Genomic DNA, 12,666 nt, shown 5'->3' on the forward strand with positions numbered 1-12,666 from the left:
AAGGGCATAAAAATATAAATTCATCTGACTGTAGGCAACCAAAAACATACCAACTCATCTTGGAGTAATTTAACCAATAAGATGATTTAGAGGACAGTTCAGTGGCACCATTTTGGGAAGGCAAAAGCTTAGCAGAAGGAACATAAATCAAAGGTGACTGGCAGGTAAAGGATATATGCTGCAATCAGCCAAACCATGTGCATACTGGCACAAATTCAATAAGATCATTTATAAAATTTTTAAGGCAGAAGTACACAAAAGGGGGTCTGGTGCTAACTAAATCCACAGATAGCTTACATGCCACTGAAATAAACACTTCCAGATGCGGGTGTACAAAAACCTTTCACAGAATGAAATGTTTTCTTTCATAAATCTGAAGGAGGGACACTTAGCAGGGAAGGGCAAAAATGCCTGAAATTGAGCCTGAACTTCTTACAGACTGGAAGTGTTTGTTGAGGTGGAATGATTGTACGGGTGATGATCAACTACATAGCGAGTCTCCTTTAGAAGCATCACTACAATCAATAAGACTGGATTTCTGTTAAATTGTAGAAAAAGTGTTAATTCATCATTTCATAAATCCTATAAAATCTGGTGTGTAAGTTAGTGCTGCTCTCATTACATTCCTTACAGTTTGTTTTTGAGGGGGCGTGGAAGAGCAATGATAGAGATGATGGGTTCTCACAGAGATAAAAGCTGCTAATCAAAGTTTAGGAAAATAATGCTTTGGATCTTACCCAAAGCTACTGCAGGCATGGTTTAATGAAGAAAAAAAAATCAAAACCTGGTTAGATTAGGCATCTTTTAAGAATGCATGACCAAATTCATTACCGGTTTAGAAAGTCAATTTGTTCATCAAAACAGCATAATATGTGGGACTTTCTGGTCATATATACAAACACTCCCAGAAGTTCAAACAGAAAGCTATGTGTTTTTCTTTTTTTTTTTAAGTTTAGATGACTTCTGCTTTGAGCTACCCCCACCCTTAACCAGGAAATCCCCCTGAAATTAGTTTATCTGGTGAATCTTTAATTTAATGCCAGTTCTTTGTTAAGTATCTGAGCACTGAATTTAGTCTTGAGAACATTTCTAATTATCTGTTCTATACATTCAGCCAAATTGTAAACTTGGTATTTTTTATTCTCTCACTCAGGGTCTTATTCTACTTATTCTATATGGTAAGTAGATCTTGAATACATCTTGTCTTCTCTGGTCTCATGCCATTGCCTCAGAAGATGCTCTTTTAGCCTCTTGCCTGCAATATTGCAGCCACCTAATTTGTTTCTTTGCCTATTATATCTCCTCACACCAGTCTCTTCTCAACACAATCACTTCTCTCTCTCTTCTTTTTTTTTTTTTCAATGCAGTCTTGCTCTGTTGCCCAGGCTGGAGTGCAGTGGCGTGATCTCAGCTCACTGCAACCTCTGTCTCCCAGGTTCAGGCGATTCTCCTGCCTCAGCCTCCCGAGTAGCTGGGACTACACGTGCGTGCCACCACACCGGGCTAATTTTTTGTATTTTTAGTAAAGATGGGGTTTCACTGTGTTAGACAGGATGGTTTCCATCTCCTGACCTCGTTATCCACCCACCTCGGCCTCCCAAAGTCCTGGGATTGCAGGCGTGAGTCACCGTGACCAACCCACAATCACTTACTTTTCTACAATTCAGAGGTGTTCATATTAATACTTTGCTTAAAAAAATCTGAAATAGCTCCTTAATAACTATATCTGTTGTTTAAAAGAAAATTTCCCACTGTGGGCAGTGGCTCACATCTGTAATCCCAGCACTCTGGGAGGCCAAGGCAGGAGGATCACTTGAGACCAGGAGTTAGAGACCAGTCTGGGCAATAGAGTGAGACCCCATCTCTCCAAAAAGTTTTAAAAAATTAGCCAGCATGGTGGTGCATAGCTACTTGGGAGCCTGAGGTACGAGGATCACTTGAGCCTGGGAGATGGAGGCTGCAGTAAGCTATTACTGCACTACTGCATCACAGCCTGGGTGGGTATAGAGTGGGACTTTGTTTCTTTAAAAAAAAAAAAAAAAGGAGAAGACAGAAAAGGAAAAAAATTTTCCAAACAGAACCGGAGAACCCCAATATATTTAAGAGACAAAAATTTGTATAACTAGAGAAAACAAAATTTTGTAAAACTATTATTTGTGGAAAATTCATAATGTATTTTGGCAGAACAGTTTGATAACTGCCGGCCTAAATCATAAAGTCTGGGTAAACTGGCTTGCAATTAAAAGTCCTTCTCAAAATGGCATCACTCTATCTCTGATGCTTCATCTCATCTCAACGTACTCCAGATTCAGTTCCTCATCTCTGCCTGAACAGCCATGCTACTTTCATACATCTATTTTATTTTTCATTTTATTCCTGCCCCTCTGTGTGCCTGTATTGTCTTTTCAAAATCACTACTCATTCCCTTCACCTCTGTTTTATAAAGTCAAATATTAAACACCCTAAAAGTTTTCCTTCACTTCCTCACGCAGATTGTGCCATCCTTTCACTGTATCTGAGGCACTGTCCATCTTTTAGTTACAATATCAATCACATGGCACTGCTTATTTATTCACCTCCTTTGCTGTATTTGAATAACTGGTTTCTTATCTCCATATACCATACGTCCCTCCCAATACATTTCTAACACAATGTTTGGCACATGCTTATTGAATAAATGCAGATATCGAAGCTGTAAGGATCTCAGGACACATGTGGATGTTAATAATGGTCACATGTAGTTCAGTTGTACAGATATGGATTCTTGTCCATACTCAAAAATCAAGTGCTGTCCTTTGTACGTGAAGTGTGCTTTCATTCTATCAGGAAGGCATGTACTTTGGATTGTTTTTCTAGCAGTGGTGGGTGACAGATTGACTCATAGCAGTACACAGTCTTGCCTTGCCTCCTTATTAACTTTTTATTTTAACCATTTGCAAGCTGGTTGTGTGAGCGATAGACATTGCTTGCCATCAAAAATTAAGGTAAAGTTAGGTCACCAACATGAAGATCAACCCCTAATACTTTATTCTTTAGACAGTGGCTTCAGAGAAAACCATACTGTAGAAACCAAGCTAGCTCTCTTTTCTTTTTTGTCTTTCTCTTTTGAACACCAAAACCCTGCTTGGATGAGAAATATTTGTCAACTATAACTCATTTACTCATTAGGATCTTACCTTAATTAGGTCTTGAATACCGGTATGGTTTTTGGGTTAGATCAGTAATACAGAGTAAGATCAGAGCCAGAAATGTAGTCTCTAATGTCTCTACTGGAAACTGTAAAATCTACACAAGCGTTTGAATTGGATTGACAGAAATCTGTAGGCCAGGCTGTGAACTTCTGCAGCCAGAAAGTCAACTCAAATACTCCCTCCCTGCTATTTCCACCAAAGAGGCACAGCAGCCAACTGTCACCTTGAATGCACCTGGGCAAACTCAGAGCCTGACACTGGGCTCTGTCCTCATGACCTCTGCCAACTAATCAGTCAAAATATTTCCTGATCTAGAGAGCATACTCCACATATTGGGCATATGCCCAGAACTGCGAGTGCACTCTAATCAGGTGGGAGAACCTATCCAGGTGCCAGGGCAAGAATTAACATCTGACTGACATATGGACTATGAATTTTCTCTTCTCGCAGCCTAGAGTCATGCAGAGGCAGTATGTGGGGGTGGGATATTTGATCTGTGCATACATAGCCTAGGGGATTTGGTTTAAATCAAATCATAATTAAAACATTGGTTAGGAAAACAAGGCATAATTATTTTTTTCCTGCACATTTTAACTAACTTGCATATAGTCTTAAATATATGTTGGGCACAATAAGAGTAAGGTATCAGTTTCATTTTTGAAAGGTGCAAATTTCCTATTTAAAACAATCCACTTATTATGTTCTGGGATTAACTTTGCAACTATGTCAGTAAATTAAATGACATTTCAATGATTACATCTGTTGACTAAAGTTATGTAACACTATTTAAGAAATCACCAAAAAGTAAATCACCTACAGTTCAACAGGCTCTCATCACAGGTATTTGGTGATTTTTCTTCTGTCACATTATCAATAAAAGAGTATACAAATGTTTCACTTAAACAAAACACACTTATGAATGTTAGATGTTTCTGGCAATAGTAAATAATCTATTTAAATAAAACTGATACGTTATTTTTCTAATATTCAACTAATTTGTATATAAAATGCTTAAAAAATGAAAATAGTATTTTTACTAGGTCAACATGAGCAACTTAACGTACTGAAAGTTATCCTTCTATTTATAATCTTCTTGTTTCTTCATAGACTTAAAAGAAGTTTCTTGCCACTTTTAGAGCACAATTTTAAAATTCAGAAATAGCTCAACTTAGTTTAGTTCTTCCTGGCTAATCCTCGTGCTGCTTTCATGAATTTATGACTTAAAAGAATCCTGTAATTTTTTTTAAAGACATATTTTCCTTTTCAGAGTCACTCCAAGGATTTTCTTCATTTGATTTCCATTCTTCTAGAAGATTGCAAAGACCTAGAAACTATAACATTTAAACCTCAAGATTTAGTCCTTTTAGAATATTCCACTCAAAAGGTTTCTCTTTGGTGTAAGTTACCCCTTTCCTTGCACCCATGATAAATTCTTCCTCTATTCCTCAAGATATAATATACCTGTTATAACAAAAAGAGATTAATTTCTTGAAGTACTACCAATTTAAAAAGACTTCAAAATATATAAACTTGGAGAAACTACAGAGGGATGATTAAGACGGTCATGTTTCATTACTACTTTACGCCCCCCCATTAGAGATGAATGATTTGGTTTTTTAGACTATGTTCCTGAAAATTCTAGAATTCTTTGGAGTATTCTAGGGTCTTCTTAGATGTTTGGTTTGAAAGTCTATCACAACTTTTGTGCTACTCCAAATACAGGTTATGTCATCCACTGTTTTATATTTGAACTTCTTATAATTGTTCGGTTGATTAGTAAGTTGTGTCTTGGAATTTACATTTGTTTTGTTTTTGATATTTAAAGCAGCCCAAATATACTCTATATAAAATTGTGCAAGTAAGTCTATCACCTTAGGATGTATGTCCTGTGCTGAACTACATTTGAGGTGTTTACTAATAATACAAAATGAAAGCAGGAAAGAGCAAAATGTGTTTGAATAGTCACTGTATACCACAGAGAAAACATTAGTTGTTGGCAATACCAGGATTTTTCAAAATAGAACTGAATAATTTCTTATAAACAAATGTACTGGCTACCCCAAGGTAAGATATTGCTGCAGAGAGTTTAAATGAGATAAGATCTCTCTTCCCCACATCTGCCTGCCGATTTAAAAAAAAAATTAACTGAAAAATTTTATAATATAACATGATCGTACCAATTCCATCTGGCAACCTAGAATCATGATGTTATGCTTACAATAGTGGAAAATGAAGTTCACCAAATATGGTTTCAATAGACGAAGCAAAATAAATTTAACTCTCAAACTTCAATAAATATTTGTCAGAGAAGAGTCCTCAGATGACGGAGATTTTCTTTGTGACACCTTTGAGTAGCTTCTAGTGTTTTAAGACTGATTAAAAAATATTTTCCAGAAAACCATGAAGAATTATGCTGGATAAGAAATCCATATATTCATTCCCTCTAAACACTTTCCAGTTTAGAAATATAAGCACATGTCAGATATTGTTAGTGAAACAACTTTCAAACAAATAATTTTTACTATTTCTTTTGCACCAAGACTACTGCAGGCCTGTGCAGCACATTATTAAAAACGGATGTATTTTGAATCAAACTCTTTTCAATGCTGTGCGACTAAAAAGTATACAGAAATAAAGTGGACATTAATGGATATAATATTCCAACTGTCATCCATAACTTTGACTTCAAAATACACCTATACTTACTGAATGAAATTTTAAGAGTAGATCTTCCTTATACAAATACAGACTTAATACCTCTTGGAATACTTGTCTTCTACAGAATTTAGTTTAGGAAATGCTGTATTTTTAGAATAAAACCACTTAAAGAGTTAAGAATACAGGCCAACCTGTAAAGAAAAAGTTTAATGGGTAGGATTAATAAGAATTTATTGAAGCCAATGGTACCAGTGAGCCACAGAATATTTAGCTGCTATACACAGAAAAGGCTCTGGTGATTAAAATTAAAAGTGATTATATTAAATGTTTCATATTTTTCTGGAAAATACTCACTTTCAGGTTATTCTTACATGATGAATATGCCACATGTTAATTTTTTTTTCCTTAGGATCAGTGGCCTATAGTTTTAAACATGTGTTTGGGCTCTAATCTGTAATAATAGATTTAGTACTCCCAAAAAATTTATTAAGAAAATTTTCACTTCCAGTAAAAACACATATAATTTAATTCCACCCAATTTCTACTTGGTATTTACATTTGAAAATTATTCTAATATTTTGTGACATTTAATTTTCCAGGTTGAACACATAAGATGCAGACAAATCTAATGTGCTCATGACATAAATATTCACAAATATGAAATTCTCGATCAAAATAGTCATAACAATCTGCTATGCCACTTTTGTTTTTAAAAGTTCAATGTGGAGAATTCTTTAAAAATTTTTCATATTTTTGATCCCTATTAGTCCATTATGAACATCCCTAAACTAATGATATGAAAACATCTCTAGTACGCTCTAATACATTTACATCAAAGTAAATGGCCACAGTAATCCGAGTGTCAGGAGGCTGGATTCTAGGGTTGGTTCTGTCATGCACTTGCAACATGTCTTTGGGTACATCACAAAGCTTCTTGGAGGTCCAGACTAACTGGGTAGCTCAAGTTCTTGCCAGTTTTAAAATGTTATGATTCTGTCTCAATTTAAGGCAGCTGAGTAAAGTAAAGAGACTTGTTTCTACAGATGCACTTAAGGTATTATTCAGGTTAATGACCATGCTTAAATGAGCAATTTTATTGTCTCACTATTCTAGTTCAATAGAAAGTTACCTGATAACATGCGAGTTCAGAGGGTTAACATTTTTCTACTGTGAATATCAGGAGAAACTAAAATAGATTTAGGCATTACAGATGGAATTATGTCATCACACTCAGCGAACACAGTTTCCTTTCTCTGGCTTTCAAAATTACAGACCTGGGTTTATATCAGCAATTTACAGCACTTCCCATTGAAACCTAGGCTTGAGTAGGTAACCATGGGTACCACCACTGCTTGTAAATAGTGAAGATCTAGATAAAACATGTCTGACCATCTTCCCTGTGACATAAGAGAACACTAGACTACCCTTCAGAGTATTTTCTCTGAGAGAAAAAACCAAATGCTCTAATCATAAAATTTCTAAATGCTCTTTACTTCTAAACCTGAACAAGTAAATTCTAAGAATGTTTTTGTTAAAACTATTACTATTACCATTCAAAAGCATTTAAATTTTTAGGTTGTGAAAAACATACTCTTCAAACAAATGCCAATGAATTTTCTGATGGGACAATTCATTTAAACCTTTGTTACACTCATTTTTAGACTCTGATGCCCTTCCTAAATATTGTATTCCTTATATATTCAGGTAGTACATACGAAACATTACCAATAATTTTGGAAAATAATACAAAATAGAAAACAGAAAGACCTGAGATATGCTTGTAGTAATTTAATACATGATAAAGCAATCCTAATAAATAGGAACTGGATAGATTACTCATTTAATTGATTGACATATTTTGATATTTAGTTTTTATATTACAGAAACTCTCATACCATATATTAGATAAAAATGTAGAATTATAGTTGAATAAAAAATAAAAATACAGATGTATATTTAATCTTAGGTGATACAATTTTTTAAATCATAAGACAATGCAAAATTATAGAGGAAAATATCACTAGATCTAACTACATAAAATCCTATTATTGAAAAAATATCAAATTAGAAAAAAATTAAGATAAAGGGAGAACTGGGAAAAATACCTGCAACAACCCTGACAAAAAGTTTTACTGTTCATAATTGATAAATGTCTTAAAAAGATTTTTAATTACAAAAATTTATTCACATAAGTTAGTAGATTCATACAAGTAAATCTAATGCCCTACAAAAAATGGCAAAGACATAATCACAATTCAAAGAAATACAAATTATTAGCAAATATATAAAAATGTTCAATATCATTAGTTATCAAATACAAATTAAAACAAAAGTATCCTATCACTCACTAGCTGTATGTGAACTTGGGAAGGCTAGTTACAGTCTGTTAAGTTTTCTCATTCGTAAAATAACAATGGTTTCTATTTGTTAAGGTGTCGTGAGGCCTGTGTGAGATAGTACAGTGCAGTCCATGATGCATGAGTGCTCAATAAATATTAGCTGCTATAATTGCTACTTTATTTTTGCCTGGAAAATGACAAAAATAAAACTGATAATATTCAATGCTGATTTGAGTTAACACTCTCATATACCACTTATACAATTATGAAGTCATCCATGTTTTCTAAGAATTATTTTTGCAAGATTATCAGGAAACTTAAAAGGAACGATTCTTTGATGCAGGAATTTCACTTCTAGTAATCTATCATGAGGAAATGACCAGATAGATGGGTAAATATTTACATACAAGAATATCCACTATCACTATTTATAACCTAAATACAGAACAAAATGGAATGGTTAAGTGAATAAAGGTACAGTTAGATGTATAAGGTGTACTATGAAGCTATTACAAATCATGTTTTTAAGGACTACATAATATACTATAAAATGAGTAACAATATTAGAATAATCTCAATTTTGCTAAATTATTAATATGAATATACAAAGAAAAGGGGCAGGATGAAAAGGTAGTGATATATTAACAGTAGTTATCTCTAGGACATAAGTTTTATTCTATTCTTTATTTTTCTATATTTTCATAATTTTCTAACATAGTAGCATTTCTTTCATAATGAGTAAACTGAAGAAACTTTAAAAGTTGAGAAAAATAAGCCCAGTAATCAAAAAATGTATCAACTTTGATATATGATCATCAATTTCTGAAAACCTTTTCAATAACTTATGAAAATATGTAAAATCACAAACACTGAAATTGAAGAAACTTCATAAATGAGATCACCCATTTGTTCTTTAGATTTCTGTTCCACAGAGCTAGTATGCAAAATCTAGCTGGTATGCAAAAAATTGGGTGGTAAGTATGTACACTCAGTTGCTAAGACTTATTTATGATTTATGATATGACTTATCAGTGATTAAAAAAAATCATGCTCTTTAACTGTTATTAATACAAAAAGTAAAAATGAACATTTATTTTCAGGAACAATAACCTTTAAATAGTATTTAAATTTTAATGGTATAAACTATTAGTCCATAAACAAACCACATTATTATTTAAATTTTTAGTTTTTTCTGGGCTTATAGAGTAAAGCCAGATACCCTCTGTGTGTACTGTGCACACACATTTGAGTGTGGTTGAGTGGGATGGTTTCCGCTTATTTTGTATTATCTCTTTTAAAAAATATACCATAGCTACTACTACTACCACTATTAATAATATTATTTATTAAGAGCTTACTACATGTTAATTAAGTTCACAGTACTTAGTACTTCTTAACTCCTATCATGAAGTATAATCTAATATCCTTACTTTAGAGATAAGGAAACAGCCATAAAGTGGTGAAGAAACCTGTGTAAGGCTGAGTAGCTTGTAGGTGGCAGGGCTGGGATTTGGACCCTGGCCATTTAGCTCCAGGATCAAAGTTCTTAATCACCACACAATATAACTTCACATATTATCAACTACTATGAATAAAAACACAATATAAGATGGCAAACATCAAAATCACTCAGGACATGCTAGGTTGCAAAAGCACTCTAGAATACTGCAGATCAGAGAATCTAAAGTGATTTTTAGAATTAAGAAAGATAAACAAGAAGCAAAAAAGTAAAATTAGTTTCTCTAAAGGTTCTTTAGAGTGTGTATACAGAAAGTGAGGTATGGTGGGGACAGTTGCAAAAGTGTGTATTTCAGGAGAAACTGTTTGAAGCTAGGTGTCAGAAGGCCTGAATCTTAGCTCTGGTTTAATTTAATCTAATAAATAGCTTGACTTAGGAAAATTACTTAAGAAGGTAAGACCTTCTCTTATCTTCTGTGTAGAATTGAGAATAAATGAGAATACAGAAAGGAAACAAATCACCAATGAAAACCAATATGCCAAAGAGAGTACTGTTGTTAACTGCTGAGTGGGGATGGATGGCATGTGTCTCCACAGCACTCGTGAATGTGGTGTTCACATGTGTGTGGCAGGTGACTGATGTTTATGCCATTCTCCCTGTATACTTCCTACTCCAGGAGCTACTACAATTCAAAGCATTGTTTGTATTCTTCTCTTTATACCTAAAGCTAATGTGGCTTTAAGTATTCCTTTATCATTTTAAATAATTCCTAAGGTGAAATATTCACTTACAATTCTTCATATAATGAATTATATTCCTAAAGTTGATCATGTCATTTGGTATAAAATTATTTCAGAGTCATATAGTAGACAGAAAAATGACTCGCTAAAAGGAGATTTTAAAATGTACTATCTGAATTGTTCCCATGTAAACTATTAACAATATCAAATTATTGGAAACTGGATATATACACATTGTTATGGGTATTCTAAACCAGATGTTACATTTAAATATATACGAAAAACTCTAGATTCAGGATGACATGCTATGAAGACAAAATCTCTATGCTTCATAAATATAAACTAGTTGTTCATTGGCATTTTAATTTACGAAGTACATTTTACATTGGAGGCAAGTCAGTTCAGCCTTTCTATATGAAAATATAGGTGTCAATCTATGATTACTATAGAAGCAGCCCACATATCTTTTCTCTTGTTAGGAGCTGCAGCTCAAAGCCTAGGTGGCAAAGTGTCCCCACTGCTTAAAGTACCATGTCAGGTCCTCAGAGTGGACCTTAGGGAACTGAACATCAGCATCCCCAATCATGGTAAGTTTCTACCACAAGCTCCCTTTTTTTTTAGCAGCTTGAGGTATGTGGGAGCCAAGACAGGGTGGCTGCATTATTGACACACACAGTCTACAAATCCATCCCGTTTTAAAGAGATAATTTTTAACTTTAAAAGGAAGATTTATGTATTATATACTGTGAAACTATGTCACCCTGGTCATGCAATTCATGGTATAAAATAGCATAAGCAGCCTGGGCACAGTGGCTCATGCCTGTAATCACAGCACTTTGGGAGGCCGAGGTGGGTGGATCACCTGAGGTCAGGAGTTCAAGGCCAGCCTGGCCAACATGGTGAAATTCTACTAAAAATTACAAAAAGTAGCTGGGCATGGTGGCGGGCACCTGTAATCACAGCTACTCAGGAGACTGAGGCAGGGAGAACTGCTTGAACCTGGGAGGCGGAAGTTGCAGTGAGCTGAGATTGCACCACCGCACTCCAAAATGGGCAACAGAGCAAGACTCTGTCTAAAAAAAAAAAAAAAAAAAAAAAAAAAGTGCAGGCATATTCATTCTGTAGTATGGGCAAATTCTCATAGCTGAAGATAATGGAGCAGACCTTTCCAGGTGGCGGTACCCTTCTGGGGAATAATAACACCTTGGATGCCCCTCTGGGGTGGAGTTTGTTACCAATTGCTGTTGATTTTGTTTGATTGCTCTACTAGTGGCTAACTGAACCTTCCAGGTCATGGCTCATTTGTTTTATTTTCCAGAGGTATTTAAATTAAGCATTTTAAAATTGTGTCATCAGTTTTAAAAAGCCCATTCTTTATGTTTATTAGATCAAAGTTAGCTTAGGCAATATTTGAACCTAGCTTAAAGTACATTTTTATCATATACTAATACTACAGTTTTAGACTGTAAAAGTAGTAATACATAAGCACCAGGCTGGACATGGGGGAAAAGATATACATACACACATGTATGTAAATAATGTCATCAACCAAGATGGCTCTCAAATGATCTGTCCAGTCTATTTTAAAAACAAAACCTTTGAAGAATGAAGCAGCTGCCACTTCTTTTTGAGGAAATAATGCAGGCTTCATGATTAGGAAGTTTTCTCTTTGTATTGGATACATTTTCCTTTATGTAATTTTATTCATTACTTTTAGTTACCATTTTAGGTTATTTCTCAAAAATCATGTTTCCCTTTGCTATCTTTTAATTGCTTCTAGATTATTATCAAACACTGCCTCTTTTTTCTTCTTTTTCCCCTCCACTGTCTCAACCTATTCGTCATTATTTGACTGTTATCGATGGATTTGATATTTTTAATCTTTCATTATAAATTTTTTTTTCAATTTCAGTTGGTTTTTAAATTCTTACTTCCAATTATCTCTTATTTTTCTCATTTGTAATTTTTCATATTGCTCTTCCTTTTGGCCTGTCATTCAAAACAGCTTCACCCATCATGTAAAAGAAACTTGATTTAATTATTTCTTTTCAATTACAAGACTCTAAAAACATTCATGCAAAAGGATATATTGGTTTAATCAGCAATATTAAAATCATGTTCTTATGCAAGATAAACTTCAAATATTAAAAGTGCAAAGCATCACCATTACAGAGAGCTTCTGGAGACACATAAAGCATGTTCTTCCTGTTACACAGAGAATCTATATAATTAACAAAAACTAATAAAAATAAAGGATAGAAAGAAAGCATTCTATTTAA

General features: G+C 34.0%; 1 protein-coding gene across 3 annotated transcripts in view; it reads right to left on the reverse strand.

The window, feature by feature from the left end:
* The window catches only part of SUPT3H (SPT3 homolog, SAGA and STAGA complex component), a 538,163-nt gene that overhangs the window by 68,225 nt on the left and 457,272 nt on the right, over positions 1-12,666 (reverse strand). The gene's annotated exons all lie outside the window — the stretch shown is intronic.

This window comes from Theropithecus gelada, chromosome 4 (assembly GCF_003255815.1).
Source record: "Theropithecus gelada isolate Dixy chromosome 4, Tgel_1.0, whole genome shotgun sequence".
NCBI lineage: Eukaryota > Metazoa > Chordata > Mammalia > Primates > Cercopithecidae > Theropithecus > Theropithecus gelada.